The following is a 14114-nucleotide window of genomic DNA, read 5'->3' on the forward strand; positions in this document are numbered from 1 at the left end:
TCTTCTTACTTCTGGATTCCTTGTGGTGCATAGTGTCTCAAGTCTAGCAACATGGGTGCACCTCAGAAGCATTCCTTCCATTCTTGTCATCACCGTTCCTTGTGGAATGGATTTTTTGTGAAGGATAACAGGCCATTTTCCTGCAACTTTTAGGGATCCATGCTTTGTTTGGGAATGACATTGGCTTCTTGAGTAGCATCTAGTTCTCCAGGTTGGGGAATTATTAAGAAAGCAACTCCTGACAGAGGGCAGCAAAAATGCAGCTGGTTGTCTGCAGTGCTGTGTGGCCCTAGATGTTGGGTGTGATGCCAAAGGAGAACGAAAGGGGCATTGTCAGCAGAGTCACACAAAAGCACCATAGTCCCCTATTCAGTTGCAGTTAGCCTGTGGGAAGAAGCTAGTGGCCTGTATGAGCTGAATGGAGCTTCACAGAGGGAGTTTTGTGGCACTGTTTATCTTCACAACAGGAGTGCTGCAGAAACATGACTATTGCCTCACCTCAGGAGTCCATTTTAGAGCTGGCCACTAGAGGGCAGGTGCAGACTACAGAGGACTGACAGCACTTGCTTAGTTAAAACAGCATTGGGGAGAAGTGCGAGAGCTGTGACATTCTCTGCAGAGCCTGCCAGGAGGGAGTCTCTTCAGGGACTGGTTGGGTGTGGCTGGCATTGTGCTTTTTATTACAGGGGGTCTGTTTCCCCATCAAATGGACCAACCTTTTCTTTTTGCCTCATCCCAGATATGCCTCTTCCCAAATTTTTGTAAGTGTGGCCCCTGACATTTTATGGAGGGAAACGTGATCTCCTCATGCTACTGAGGACCCAAGCATAATTTCTCTGGGCCCAAAAGAAACTTGTCACATAGGACCTTGCATACACTTAATCTCATCCCAAACATGCTGTTTCATGAGTTATGAAAGGCATTTGTTTAATTTCACAAAATAACCCCCAGTAAAATGTACCTGTTTTCTTCTTCCCATATTTGGCCCTGTACGCTATGGCTGTGCCTTCTGTTGGTGATGCTGGAAGAAACATCCTGAGAAGAAATGCTAGACCAGACTAGAAAATCCTTCAGAAGCAATTCCTTTCCGCCCTGTTGACAGTCCTTCCCATAACTGGAGGTCTTTGTCCCCATATTGCCAGACTAAAAGTGAAAGTATATAGTGGCTTTCAGAGTTCTGCAGGAAGGCATTCTCAGAAGTCATGCCTTGCCTGCATAAATACCTTCCTTTGGAGGTGCACCAAAGCCTGACTGCATTAATATTGTGAGTTATTTCTGTACTTTTCCGAGCAGTATAATGTTTTTTGTGACATTTGCTTCATGTACAAACATACGAGCAAAGCAAAAATCACAGGCAGCACAGTATTATTACAAGACAGTAGATCTGGGGAAGATAGGGAGGGAGAGGCAGAGAGAGAGTCAGAGAGACTCTGCATGGCTCGAGGTCATTCAGTGAGCTTCATGGCTGTGGGGATTTGAACTCGGGTGCCCCAGAATCTGGTCCAGCGCTCTAAACTCTACACCACAGTGGCTCAGGTCCTAAATTGTCATTCCATCAATGTACCACTAATAGAATAGTATTTCCATTGGTCAAAAGGGAAAATTCCTCCCCCCTCCCCATCACAGAATCCCACAGTGCCCTCATACTGTTCTTAGAAGTCCATTGATCTGTAGGAGCACAAAATCAGGATAAAGGCTGCGGTGGAATGCTGTTTTCAAACTGCAAACAAATTGAGAGTCAGCATGGGAAAGCGATTAAGAGTGTTGGGCTAATATCTCGGAGATCCAGGTTTGAATTCTCACTTGTGCCCAGAAACTTGCTGGGTGACCTTGGGCCAGTCACACTCTCCAGTCTAACCTACATCACAGGGCTGTTGTGAGAACAAAATGGAGGGAAATGATGGATGCCACCTTGGGTCCCCATTGGGGAAAAAGGAGTGGGTATAAATGAATGAATGAATGAATGAATGAATGAATGAATGAATGAATGAAATAAAATTGCCATTCACATCAGGGGTTTTCAAACACCCCCAAGAAGCAGTCACTTGGAAAGGTAACAGTAACTTCAGCAGTGATCACGGGATGTGTTCAGCATTGATCATAGTTCACAAGTTCAAAAGTGAGAACCAGCAGTTTGTATTCAGCATCTGGGAATCAGAAGCCGATAATTATGGAGGTCCCGTTAAGTTTTCATGGCCATTAAACCATTTTAGAGCATGCTATGTGAACAGTGTAAATTTGCCTCTTGGTTACTGGCCAGCCCATTCTGTGAGTGCATAAATCAGAATAGGTTGCAAAAGAGCCTCTCCTAGATATGATTGGAATGTAGCATAGCACTGGCAGCCTTAAATTTATATATGTCCATATTGCTTTATTGGCAATAAATAATCTTAATGTGCTTTATCTGGGAAAGCACATTAAGCTTGCATGCAACAAATGATTAAAGACGTACAATCCCAAGAGTGTTGGGTAGCTAAAAGGGATGGGAGAAACAGGATTCTTCTTGTATGGTGCTGATTAAAAGGGAAGAGGGTTCACTTAAATCAGATACGCAAAACTTAGTTTTCAGAGCCTGCCTATGCATTTTTGGCAATGCTTCATAACTGCATTTATTCCATTGGCAAAGTTGCCAATGCCAAGCTGTGTAGAGCGTGCAAAGATGAGGGAGGAAAAAGAGAGCACAGAGTCTATTGAAAAAGGGCAGGAATTGGCTTAGCTTTGCCTTAGAATTCTGTGCTTGGGAGGTTGTACAGGTTCCAGAGGTAACGTGTTTATTTTGTCACTGCTGGAGACAATATGCAGAGTTACTCCAGTCTAAACCCATTGAAATGAATGATCTTAGACTGGAGTAACTCTCTTTAGTATTATGCTGATAGTGGACTAAATAGACCTGTCGTCTGATCCAGTAAGGCAGTTGTTAAATTCAGTGTCATACAGATGACATTGCTTTCCCTCACAATCCAGGGAAAAACTGACCTTAAAGCAGGATTGAGAAGGAAATCCTCCACTGATGATATGAGGTTGCTGTTTTCTAACTACTGTAATCCAGAACAGTATGAAGTGTCACAAGCACAAAGCAAGAACTATGAATATGGTCAGCACCAATGACTTTGTAGTGTATTGAATGTTTCATTAGTGTGTTTCATTACCTGTACTGTGTTTCATTACCTGTGTATTTAATGTTTCATTAGTGTATTTCATTACCTGTAGTCTCTTGATTAAAATAGAATAAACCCAAATTTAATATTCTGAACGTTTCTATTGATTTCTGTTAACTAAGCATGTAAAAGGTTAAATACAGAAAACTTACAAGAAGTAAAAGGTTAAATGAGATCTGAAGATGCTAATAATCATGTCATCTGGGTCTGCCACCTTACAATTATTTTTGATCTAATTTTTAATTCAGCCAGGATTATTTCACCTTGGCCAAAGTTGTATCCCAGAGTTCCTTACAAGGCCGTTATTCAGCCCAAGCCCTTTACCTCACCAAAATGCTGACAAGTGAACTGGCACATACACAGGATGTGGTGACAAAGGGCCATGGAAGAATAAAGGGTCCTTTTGACTTGCAGAATAGATAACAGTTCCCTGAAGGAATGGATGAAGAACCCATATAGTCTGCTCCAAGGGTCCCTGAGAATACCAGGTGTGTGCTTTAAGGAAAATGAATTCATTTGTTCAAAAAATCCATGCTTTTAGTTCTAAAGATTCTAATGTACCTGTCTTTACTTCATTGTATTTCTATTTTTGTATGCTTATATTTTGTAGGAAAATGATATTATGAAGCCTGTGGTATTACTTGCCTGTTAACCTTTATGAAGATAACTTGTAGAGTGTTTGTTAAACTATAATAGAATTCCACCCAAACACTTACTGATTGGTTCCCCATCCTGGAACATGGACAATATACCCCACTAAACTTTCCCTTCTCACTAGACACAATGCGAAATAGACTTTTTTCTGTGATACACCTCTGAAGATGACAGCCACAGATGCCAGCCACAGATGCAGGTGAAACAGATGTTAGGAACAAGATCTACCAGACCACCGTCACACAGCGCGGAAAACCCACCACAACCAGTATAGTAGAATTCCTGTCTCCCGTCAATGTTGCTATAATGTACACATTGTCTCCTGCAATCAAGTGCATTGAGCTCCAAGTACAATGGCTACAGAAAAACATCTGCGTTTCTAAAGTACTATCGAGTGTTGGAAAGGGCCCACTTTTGTCATGTTAGCAAAAGCCATCAAGAACCAGGATTTTTAGGTACTGACTGATAAAACAGATGTTGAAATCTTAAATGTTGCCATCAAGGTGCCAGGGCTCTGCAAATGAATGCATTGATGTTTGAAATGTTTTGGAGACATTCCTTCCCATGCTTGTTCCTATAAAACCCCCTGCTTTTTGCCAGTTGATCAATCTCCTAGCGTTGCTACAGGAGGTGCTGTTGGACTCAATAAAATTTATTGAGTAATTGAGTAATTCTCAAGCCCTTGCCTCCCGATATTCCCTGTCCCTCCTGTTGGGAGTTGGGTAAGCCTGCCTGGTGCCTTCTGCAGCAACAGGTCCACCCTTTAAAATATCTAGGAAAGCCAGGTCCATCCAGTCAGGTAATGGAATGCTTTGCTTGAGGACCTCCATGTTCTTCATCACTGAGCTGGTGCCCAGTGAGGTCTGCTTTGAAATGCTGATGACTTGTGCTACAGCATTCTTGCTTTTTTCCACTGCTACAGACAGACTAAGATGACTAACCATTGTGACAGTTCTGGAGACTGGCTGGAGACTTAACCATGGAAGCTACATGCTGAAACTTGTGTTCTGTGTAGGTTTTTCTTGCTAGATTAATCTCTCTCTCTGTCTCTCTCTCACACACACTAAAAAAAATCTAGTTCATCCTGAATTTCCATTCTGTTCATTGGAAGAGTAGCTTGTATTTCTTCAGTGGATGCTCTCTGTATGCACAGCCCCACTGTTCCGTTTTCTCTATCCGCAGCTGTTCATTCATGACTTGCCATTGATCTGAGATCCTAAGTACAAATTTGAGCGAATCTCCTTGTCTGCTGTTCTCGTCTCCTCAGTCTGTGCCAACAAGTAATTTGGGAAGCAGCAGGTGTCTTGTCCCTTGCTATTTACATGATAAGCCTAAAATTTGTGATTCTTAACAGCTTCCCTGCTGGGAATGCCAATCTGACTGTCCAGTGAGTTGGATAAATACTAGAGATGGAGCAGCCAAGGAGGAAAGGGTCACTGTCTGAACTGCTGAGGAGACATATAAAAGCTGTTCACATATTAATATTACACTGTCAAGGAGAAAAAGAGATTCCCATGCTCAGTCATGCCCTGAAACTCTTGGCAAGCACATGTGCGGAATTATGTCATTTGGCCAGACAGTAAACAACACTGCAACCATTCAAAGGCCAAGCAGGAATTTTGGTCTCACCCAGCATTCTTCTGAGTCACCCATCCAACCAAGGTATTGGCCTTTGCTTTCTGCATCTTTGTTTGTGCTGGGATCAGAGAGCCTGTGAATAAACCTCCATATGTTCTGACATTGTTAGATGTCTATAGTAAGCTATCACTTTTGACAGCTGCTGCAGATACTCACCGAGTATTCCCTTCCAGCCTTCCCAATGCCAATACAAATCGAGGGAATAATAAGTCAAGGAGATAAGGAAGTAGCAATGGGAAGCAGATACTTCCTTCTTTCTCTCTGAAAAGTGTGGCACTGTGAGAGGATGGGTGGCCAAGCAGCTGGGGCCATGGAGCCGACATCAGTTCCTCCAGGTGATTGATATGTGCACCTCATCTTTTCCATATATACCAGAAATTAAGTGCAAAGGCTACAGTGAAATTTGGGCCTCTGCTCAAAGAGACCTAAAGCCAGTGGGGAAGTAAAAAGAAGAAACTGCTACCTAAATTACAGGCCAAAAGAGTTTATGATAACATGGATCCCTATTGGCCCCAAACCCTTGGTGCAATTTTATATCTACCCTAGTAAATTTCATAATGTTGGCCTCTTTCTTACATTCCATTCCAAATGTTCTTAGTGGTGAGCCAATCAAAATACAATGAAATGAGATTGCATGAAGGATTGAGATGCATGTATTCAGTGCATATTTTTTCAAATGCTGCTTGAGATCTTTAACATAAGAACATAAGAACATAAGAACAAGCCAGCTGGATCAGACCAAAGTCCATCTAGTCCAGCTCTCTGCTACTCACAGTGGCCCACCAGGTGCCTTTGGGAGCTCACATGTAGGATGTGAACGCAATGGCCTTCTGCGGCTGCTGCTACTCCCGAGCACCTGGTCTGCTAAGGCATTTGCAATCTCAGATCAAAGAGGATCAAGATTGGTAGCCATAAATTGACTTCTCCTCCATAAATCTGTCCAAGCCCCTTTTAAAGCTATCCAGGTTAGTGGCCATCACCACCTCCTGTGGCAGCATATTCCAAACACCAATCACACGTTGTGTGAAGAAGTGTTTCCTTTTATTAGTCCTAATTCTTCCCCCCAGCATTTTCAATGAATGCCCCCTGGTTCTAGTATTGTGAGAAAGAGAGAAAAATTTCTCTCTGTCAACATTTTCTACCCCATGCATAATTTTGTAGACTTCAATCATATCCCCCCTCTGCCTCCTCTCCAAACTAAAGAGTCCCAAACGCTGCAGCCTCTCCTCATAGGGAAGGTGCTCCAGTCCCTCAATCATCCTTGTTGCCCTTCTCTGCACTTTTTCTATCTCCTCAATATCCTTTTTGAGATGTGGCGACCAGAACTGGACACAGTACTCCAAGTGCGGTCGCACCACTGCTTTATATAAAAGCATGACAATCTTTGCAGTTTTATTATCAATTCCTTTTCTAACGATCCCCAGCATAGAGTTTGCCTTTTTTACAGCTGCCATGCATTGAGTTGACATTCCCATGGAACTATCAACTAAGACGCCTAAATCCCTTTCCTGGTCTGTGACTGATAGCACTGACCCCTGTAGCGTGTATGTGAAGTTTGGATTTTTTGAGAGTCCCAAAGAGACACATCTTTACCTGGAATTCAGCCTTTACATTCACAGTTTGCAGTAGGCTGACTAAACAACTATGATCTAGAACAGCGGTTCTCAACCTGTGGGTTGCGACCCCTTTGGGGGTTGAACAACCCTTTCACAGGGGTCACCTAAGACCATCGGAAAACACATATTTCCAATGGTTTCAGGAACTGAGACACAAATAATTTTATGGTTGGTATCACGACTGGGCTGGCTCTCACAAAATGCTGCCACCAAAAGTACTATTTTGTTTTCCACCCTTCACTGTTCACTGCCAAGCCTTGTATTGGTCACTGGCCCATCAAACACCCCCTCTTCTACACTCCCCTTTGACTGAAGGAATAAAATTAACAGAGCCTCTGACAAAAATGGAGAGAAACTCTGTGAGAGAGTTTTGGCTTATATGCAGACAGACACCACCCTTTGTAGGCACACAGAAATTAGACTGGAACTTATGGTAATGTGAGACAGAACTTTAAAGCTTATTTGACTAGAAATGTAGGCTTCTCAGTTATTAAGAGAGGTTTGATTGTTTGTTGGTTACAGAAGGGAAAGAGCTTATTTCTTGACAGATTTAGCAAACAGTTTCACTGACACACACTTGGTCACACACAGGTGCCCACTGAGAGTACTCTTCCCTCTCACCAAAGTCTTCAGCTTTTAAGCTACTAGTACACCCACTGTCCCACACTACCAGCTGGACTCTTGGCTCCCTAGCCTTCCTCTCTCACTAGTCCCTATTTGGGTTTCACTACCCCTCTGGACTTCACTTCCAGACTGGTTGGAACTGTGCGCTGACAGACACACTTTGTCTGGATGCTACGCTGCAGGTCACCTTCCGCAGACTTAGGTCCACCTCAGCTTAACAAAGCTTTTCACTGCTCAAAGAGCTCTTGATGACAAAGTCAGATTTCTCTTCAGATCAAGATCCAAACGATTCAGATTTCAAGTCAGTCTCTGACAGGCTTTCTCCAGCACATCCAACTCCCTCTACATAAGGCTCTAGGCAAACTGCACCTCTTGCCAGCCAATCAGGTGGTATCTCCATATAAGGAGCGTGCTTTACACTTTGGCTTGCTGTTGCTAAGGCCAGCTAATCTGCACCTTAACACACACATTAACCCTTCAGTGTGGGCTAGTCTGTCACCACACAGTTGGGGGTCACCACAACATGAGGAACTGTAGTAAAGGGTCGCGGCATTAGGAAAGTTGAGAACCACTGATCTAGAAGGAAAAATAGGGATTGTTCTTAGACTTGGGTAATGCCTGCTTGGAACATGTGTACCAAAACTTTTTATCCATTTGCCAAAAAGGACATACCTTGTTGATGGCAGGCTTCAAGATACTGACATGCATCTTACCACTCCACAAGACAAAGCTAAGCCTTCCTCTATCTTTATGAGACTTCTTCCAATTTATGTTGCTCTTCCCTCAAAGGAGGAACCACTTAATTTGGAGGAAGGTTTCTTAGGCTGGAAGAACTTCCAGTAGTCTTAATTATTGACCAATATATTAGGAGCTGGTTTGAGATGAATACCAACTCTGAAGGACAATCCTATGGTAAGAGTGATTTGAAGCTCTTCAAGCAAAAGGAAAGGTCCAAGGTGGTGCAGGAAATGTGAAGTCAAATTTCCTGAAATTAGGCTGTGCTTTAAAAAATGGATACAATCCAGATTTAAGTATATTGAACTGAAAATTTTCAGAATTCCAGAAAAATCCTGAATCCCCATACTGGTATGGGTTTTATTCTTAATTTTTTTAAAGGAATCTGAAAAAAAAATTGTGTCCATTATACCCTACTGGAAATCTTTCTGGGGGCTCTGGGGATGATTTTCAAGGTAAGGACACCAAATTTTCAGCACAGCTGCTAGTTACCCCCCACACATATTCAGGATGCAAGGGGGGCAATTACATTGGACCCCCTGGTCCAATATTTACCAAACATGGGCGTTCATCTAAGAAAAATAACTACCAGCAGCTGCTGCAAATTTGGTATCTCTACCTTTAAAAAATAGACTCCCCCCTCCAGTTCCAGAAAGATTTCTGATAGAACATAGTGATGCATGTGAGATTTAAATACCTACAGAGGCTTTTTTTTTCTTTTAGTGGCTATAGCCAGGAATCCCATAATGATTCCAATAAAAGATAATTTTTTCAGTTTTTTTCAGGATTGGGATTGCCAACTGCAGGTTAAAATTGCATTTTTTTTCCAGCCAAAAATACTGATAAGGTATTTTCCAGATTTTTTTCCAAATGATATTTTCCCAAATGCTTTGCCCAATGGATACTGCAACAGCAATCCCTTCTCACTCTGAGGAGAAAACAGAGCCTTCAGGAAAAATGGAGGGAATCTTTGTTTATGGGGGATGGATTTTCAATCGTACAGGCACTGCCTCTTTCTGTGAATCAGTCACGCATCGGCACTTGTTAAAGTTTAAAACAAAACTAAATTTTATTTACAGTGCTTTAGCTTCTCAGATGGAACATAGAGGTTTCAAAAGCATTTTAGGTTTCACAGGTAGATGTTTCTTTCTCAGATGTTACAGCTCAGTTTTCAGAACAGACTTATTCACTCACAGTTGCCTCTTGAGGGAAAACTTTCCACCTCCAGTCAAGAACACTCCTAGTTCACCTGCCCTTTATCACCAAAAGGGAATGGTCACTGACTTTAGGAGGGCCCCCACCACATGAAGTTTCCCTATTCCAGAGATCCAGGCTATCTAGCCTATAACAAACACTGTTCCTCCTGACAGTCTGAGATTAGAGGAATCTGGTCATTTGTGGATGACACTTTTACAATCTGGAGTCATGGCAAGGAAGAACTGCTGAATTTTCTGGACCACCTTAACAACATCCACCCAAGCATCCAATTTACCATGAACACTGAAAAAGAAGGAAAACTGCCTTTTCTAGATGTCTTGGTCTTTCGCAAACCCAACCATCAGCCGGACCATACAGTATACAGAAAACCTACACACACAGACCGGTATGTACATAAAAACTCCAACCACCACAAAGAAGTGGTATAATCAAAACTTTGACAGATTGTGCAAAACGAATTTGTGAACCTCACCTCTTCCCTGATGAAATCAATTAGACTGGGCTCTCTGCAGGCTAACGGCCACCACAGAAATCAGAAGAGCTTTAAGATCAAGAGAAACCCAGAGGACTGAGGAGAAACAGCCCCCCACAGGAAAAATATTTCTACCATACATCAAGGAAATCACAGATCAAATAAGGAAACTGATGAAAAAAAACATAACCTACAAACAATCTTCAAACCTACCAGAAAAATACAACAGATGCTACACTCGACAAGGGACAAGAGAGACCCCTTCACTTCTGCAGGAATCTATCGCATACCCTGCAGCTGTGGAAAGGTCAACATTGGAACTACAAAATGCAGCATTCAGACTCATATTAAGGAGCATGAAGGACACTGTCGGCTTAACCATCCTGAAAAATCTGCAGTAGCAGAACATGCTCTAAACAAAACTGGACATAACATTTTATTTGAAAACACTGAAATTCTTGACAACTCAGAAGGTTACTATGTCAGACTACACAGGGAGGCCACTGAAATCCACAAGCACCAAGAAAACTTCAACGAGAAGGAAGAGACTGTGAGAATTAACAAAACTTGGCTACCAGTACTTAAAAACACCAGAATCAAAGGCCAAGGGCATGCTGGGTTCATGGACAATGGACTCCCCGCTACCACAAAGTTTGCATTCACTAAGACTGTTGCTGCTGCAGGGAATGCAAATGTGAATCACTCCCTGGACTGAAAACCCCTACCCGCATTACAATGCAGTCAATCACGCCTTTGCATAGCAAGTTCCATCCAAACACTTACTGATTGGTTTGTCACCCTGGGACATGGACAATATATACCCCACTAAACTTTCCCTTCTCACTGGACACAGTGTATAACAGACTTCACTCTGTTATACACCTCTGAAGATGCCAGCCCCAGATGAAGGTGAAATGTTAGGAACAAGATCTACCAGACCACGGCCACACAGCCTGGAAAACCCACAACAACCAGTTAATTGTCAGAATCAAATATTTTGCAAACTCACATGGAAATGTTTCTCCAGTGTTGTCTTACTATGGAAGAAAAAACCAAGAAAGAAAAAAAAACCATATTAAAAATCATTGAACACTATGTTCCAGAGAGGCAACAAAACCTTTCAGTCTACAGGGGCTTCCTGATAATTCACTTTGTCAGAGAACACTGCTTACTTTAGTGCTCTTTTGAGAAGAGGAGAAATGAGAAAGACATAGGCACACACACACACACATACACAGCACACCTGTTCCTTTCCAATCTATGATACACTGCTTAAACTGCAGTTAAAACTGCCTAATACTTAATCCTGAGCACATGAAAATAAGCTCTTTACTGGAAATGAAAACACGCATGCCGCTTGCAATTCCTTGCCAGTGGAGCAGGATGGTGAGGCTGAGAGAGAGCAGTGGCATGCTTTGTCTGGCACTGATAAATTACTTTCCTCATTCCTTGCATCTTGGTATCCTCGCAGAGAAGCAGCTTAATGACAAAAGCAGGGAGCCTTCCCATTGATTTGGGAAAGTGAATTGTTACAGAGAGAGGCAACAGTGCCATATTCTCTGTGGGCTGACTTGCCTGCTTCCTCTGACAACATTTATTAAAACATTTTTTTCAGGCGTATGTTCTCTAGTATCCCTACATGCCAGCCCACTTTTCCCATAAACAAATTCTCTGAATTGTTGATTAAAAAAAAAAGAAATTAGAAACATGGAAATATAATAACTTCCCATTATGCAAATTTGATTTAATCAGAGATGAAGCTTATGTACTATAAAAATATACTTTCATTAAGTTTATGACTTTCAGACTATATAATACACCAGAAATGTCAATTACAAGGTTACTGTAGCAATAGATAGTTACGGCTTCCTAGTAATTGGCTTCCTTCGAGTCACCAGGAACAGAGAAGTCTAGTGTGTATTTAGTACCTGAATCAGGGAAATGATCTGGAATCATTGCCAGGTTTTTGTTAGTAATGGCAGCTACTCTGACCTTTATTGCCCAGGATCATGCCTAAAGGCTAGAGGGGTTTTTTAAGTGTCTGGTCATGATCTTTGATCTATCTTTAACAAACCTTGAAACAAGCAGCTAATTTCAAGACCTTGGCAAAATCTGATAGCAAAAAGCTTTGTTCCATTTTGCTCTTTATAAGCTTTAGAACAGGGTTAACTGTTTTACTATTTTATATTGGGAAGAAAAATTGGCACCTGGGATAGCTTTTCATCTTAGAAACTACTGAGTTACAATTTTGACTACTACTATGGGACAAAACATGATTGACTTTTTTATACATGTTTTTCATGCTGTAGAAACCTCCATGTGATATAGGATGTAAGCAAATCCAGCTATGCTTAGGGACGTCCAACAAGACAGATACTGTTAAATACCAGTAGTTCCTTTTGTTGCAAAACTACTTCAGTGAACTTTGCTTTTGCAGAGATGATTGCATTACTGGTTCTGTACTCACAAAAGTACTAGAATCAGCAAAACTTTGGGTAATGCAAGATATTCCCTCACATAACCATTTAAAATGAAATGTTGTTGGTAAAATTCTATGTGGAGAAGATCAGAGATTGTTTCTGCTTCTGGTTCTCTATCCAGCAACTTTTGGTGATAGACAGTTACCAATTTATATGTTCATGGACTAGATAAATACAAATTTATCCAGTCAAATAAGTACAAGGTGATCACAAGGGCCTCTTGCACTAGGGCATTAAAATCGATATTAAAGTATTATTTATATTCTACAAAGGTATTGTATTATCATTTCTCAAGATTCTATTATACTTCAAGCTATTTTAAAATGTTATTTAAAGATAATTTGTACAGCTTTAGGGGCAGTTTGAAATTGCTTCTGACCTCATGTTTCATCTCCCCCCCAAAAAAATACCCAGTGTCCCATAAATCCACAAATGTCCTTCTAAACTTTTCTCATCCCCTATAAAGTGAATATTTTAGGACTTATTACGTACTGACTGCTTGCATATGATTTCATATCTACAAGTAACTTTCCCAAAGAGTCAGATAACTTCCCATTGCAAACAAGTACTTGAAATGTAATTCATGTTCATTCAGGAAACAGTTTTTAGTGAGCAAAATAATAGAAAGTGTGTGTGCGTTTGCTGTGCACTTTTTCACCTATGTAGGCTCTATGTGGGCATGACCAGACTGCCATCACTTTGGGTAAAATCCAGTCCCACTCTCTTTTGTGGGTCACCCAATGGTGACACTACAGGGGTGTATTAATGTAGCATGCGACTCTTTCTAAGTAAACTACTTTATTTCTACAAGGCACAAACTCAGGTTACTACATGAACAGATCTAGGTGTGCTAAGCAAAATAAACAAAAGGAAAGTTTCTAACTTGGTATTTACAATCCACAATATATCTGGTCTTTATTGCATGATGCTCCCCAGGGGCACCTGGAGTCATCTTTATTATCACTCCCCTCTGTCATCCTTTATGGCAAAACACACAGGAGAGACAGCTCCCCGAACAAACTCCAAAATGCACCCCCAATCACAGCTCTTTTTTCCTTTTCCTCTGAATTGTAGAACACATTTTTCTAGTGCAATCTGAAGCAGACTTACTCTTTAATTAGTGTGGGGAAAACATGGGCTTCCGGAGGCAGTTTCCCCACGGTGAGCACACTCCTGGCCTGGAGCTATCATCCCGCTCGGCCACCCGTCCTCGTGGCCACCCGTCTCCCCTGGGCGAATGTGTATTTCGGACCAACTCGTGACTCTTAGTCACTCCTGGCTTGCTGTGGCTACGTGCACTTGCCAGTAGCGATGTTGCAACCTTTGCCTGAAGTCCCTGCCCTCCCATTGTCTTGCCTTCCTGCAAATCCCTTAAATAAACGGGTGTCACAGAGCCTCATAGAGTCACTCTGCGGAGCTCCCTCTCACCAAACTGCATCTCTGTCTCCGTCTCCGTTCGTCTTGCAACAAATTAGTCCATCGAAGTCAAGGGAGTAATTCTGCTTAGGATTGCACTGTT

General features: G+C 41.9%; 1 long non-coding RNA gene across 3 annotated transcripts in view; it reads right to left on the reverse strand.

The window, feature by feature from the left end:
* LOC125428386 overlaps positions 1-13849 on the reverse strand; it is a 36224-nt gene extending 22375 nt beyond the window's left edge. For 2 of the 3 annotated variants that reach the window (XR_007243818.1, XR_007243817.1), the window contains exon 1: positions 13706-13849. This is a non-coding gene — a long non-coding RNA (uncharacterized LOC125428386). Of the gene's footprint in view, positions 1-11124; positions 11153-13705 lie in introns of all 3 variants that reach the window. The other variant, XR_007243819.1, reaches the window with a different exon arrangement.
* Between the last annotated feature and the right edge of the window lie 265 nt (positions 13850-14114).

Source organism: Sphaerodactylus townsendi, linkage group LG03 (genome assembly GCF_021028975.2).
Source record: "Sphaerodactylus townsendi isolate TG3544 linkage group LG03, MPM_Stown_v2.3, whole genome shotgun sequence".
Taxonomy (NCBI): Eukaryota; Metazoa; Chordata; class Lepidosauria; order Squamata; family Sphaerodactylidae; genus Sphaerodactylus; species Sphaerodactylus townsendi.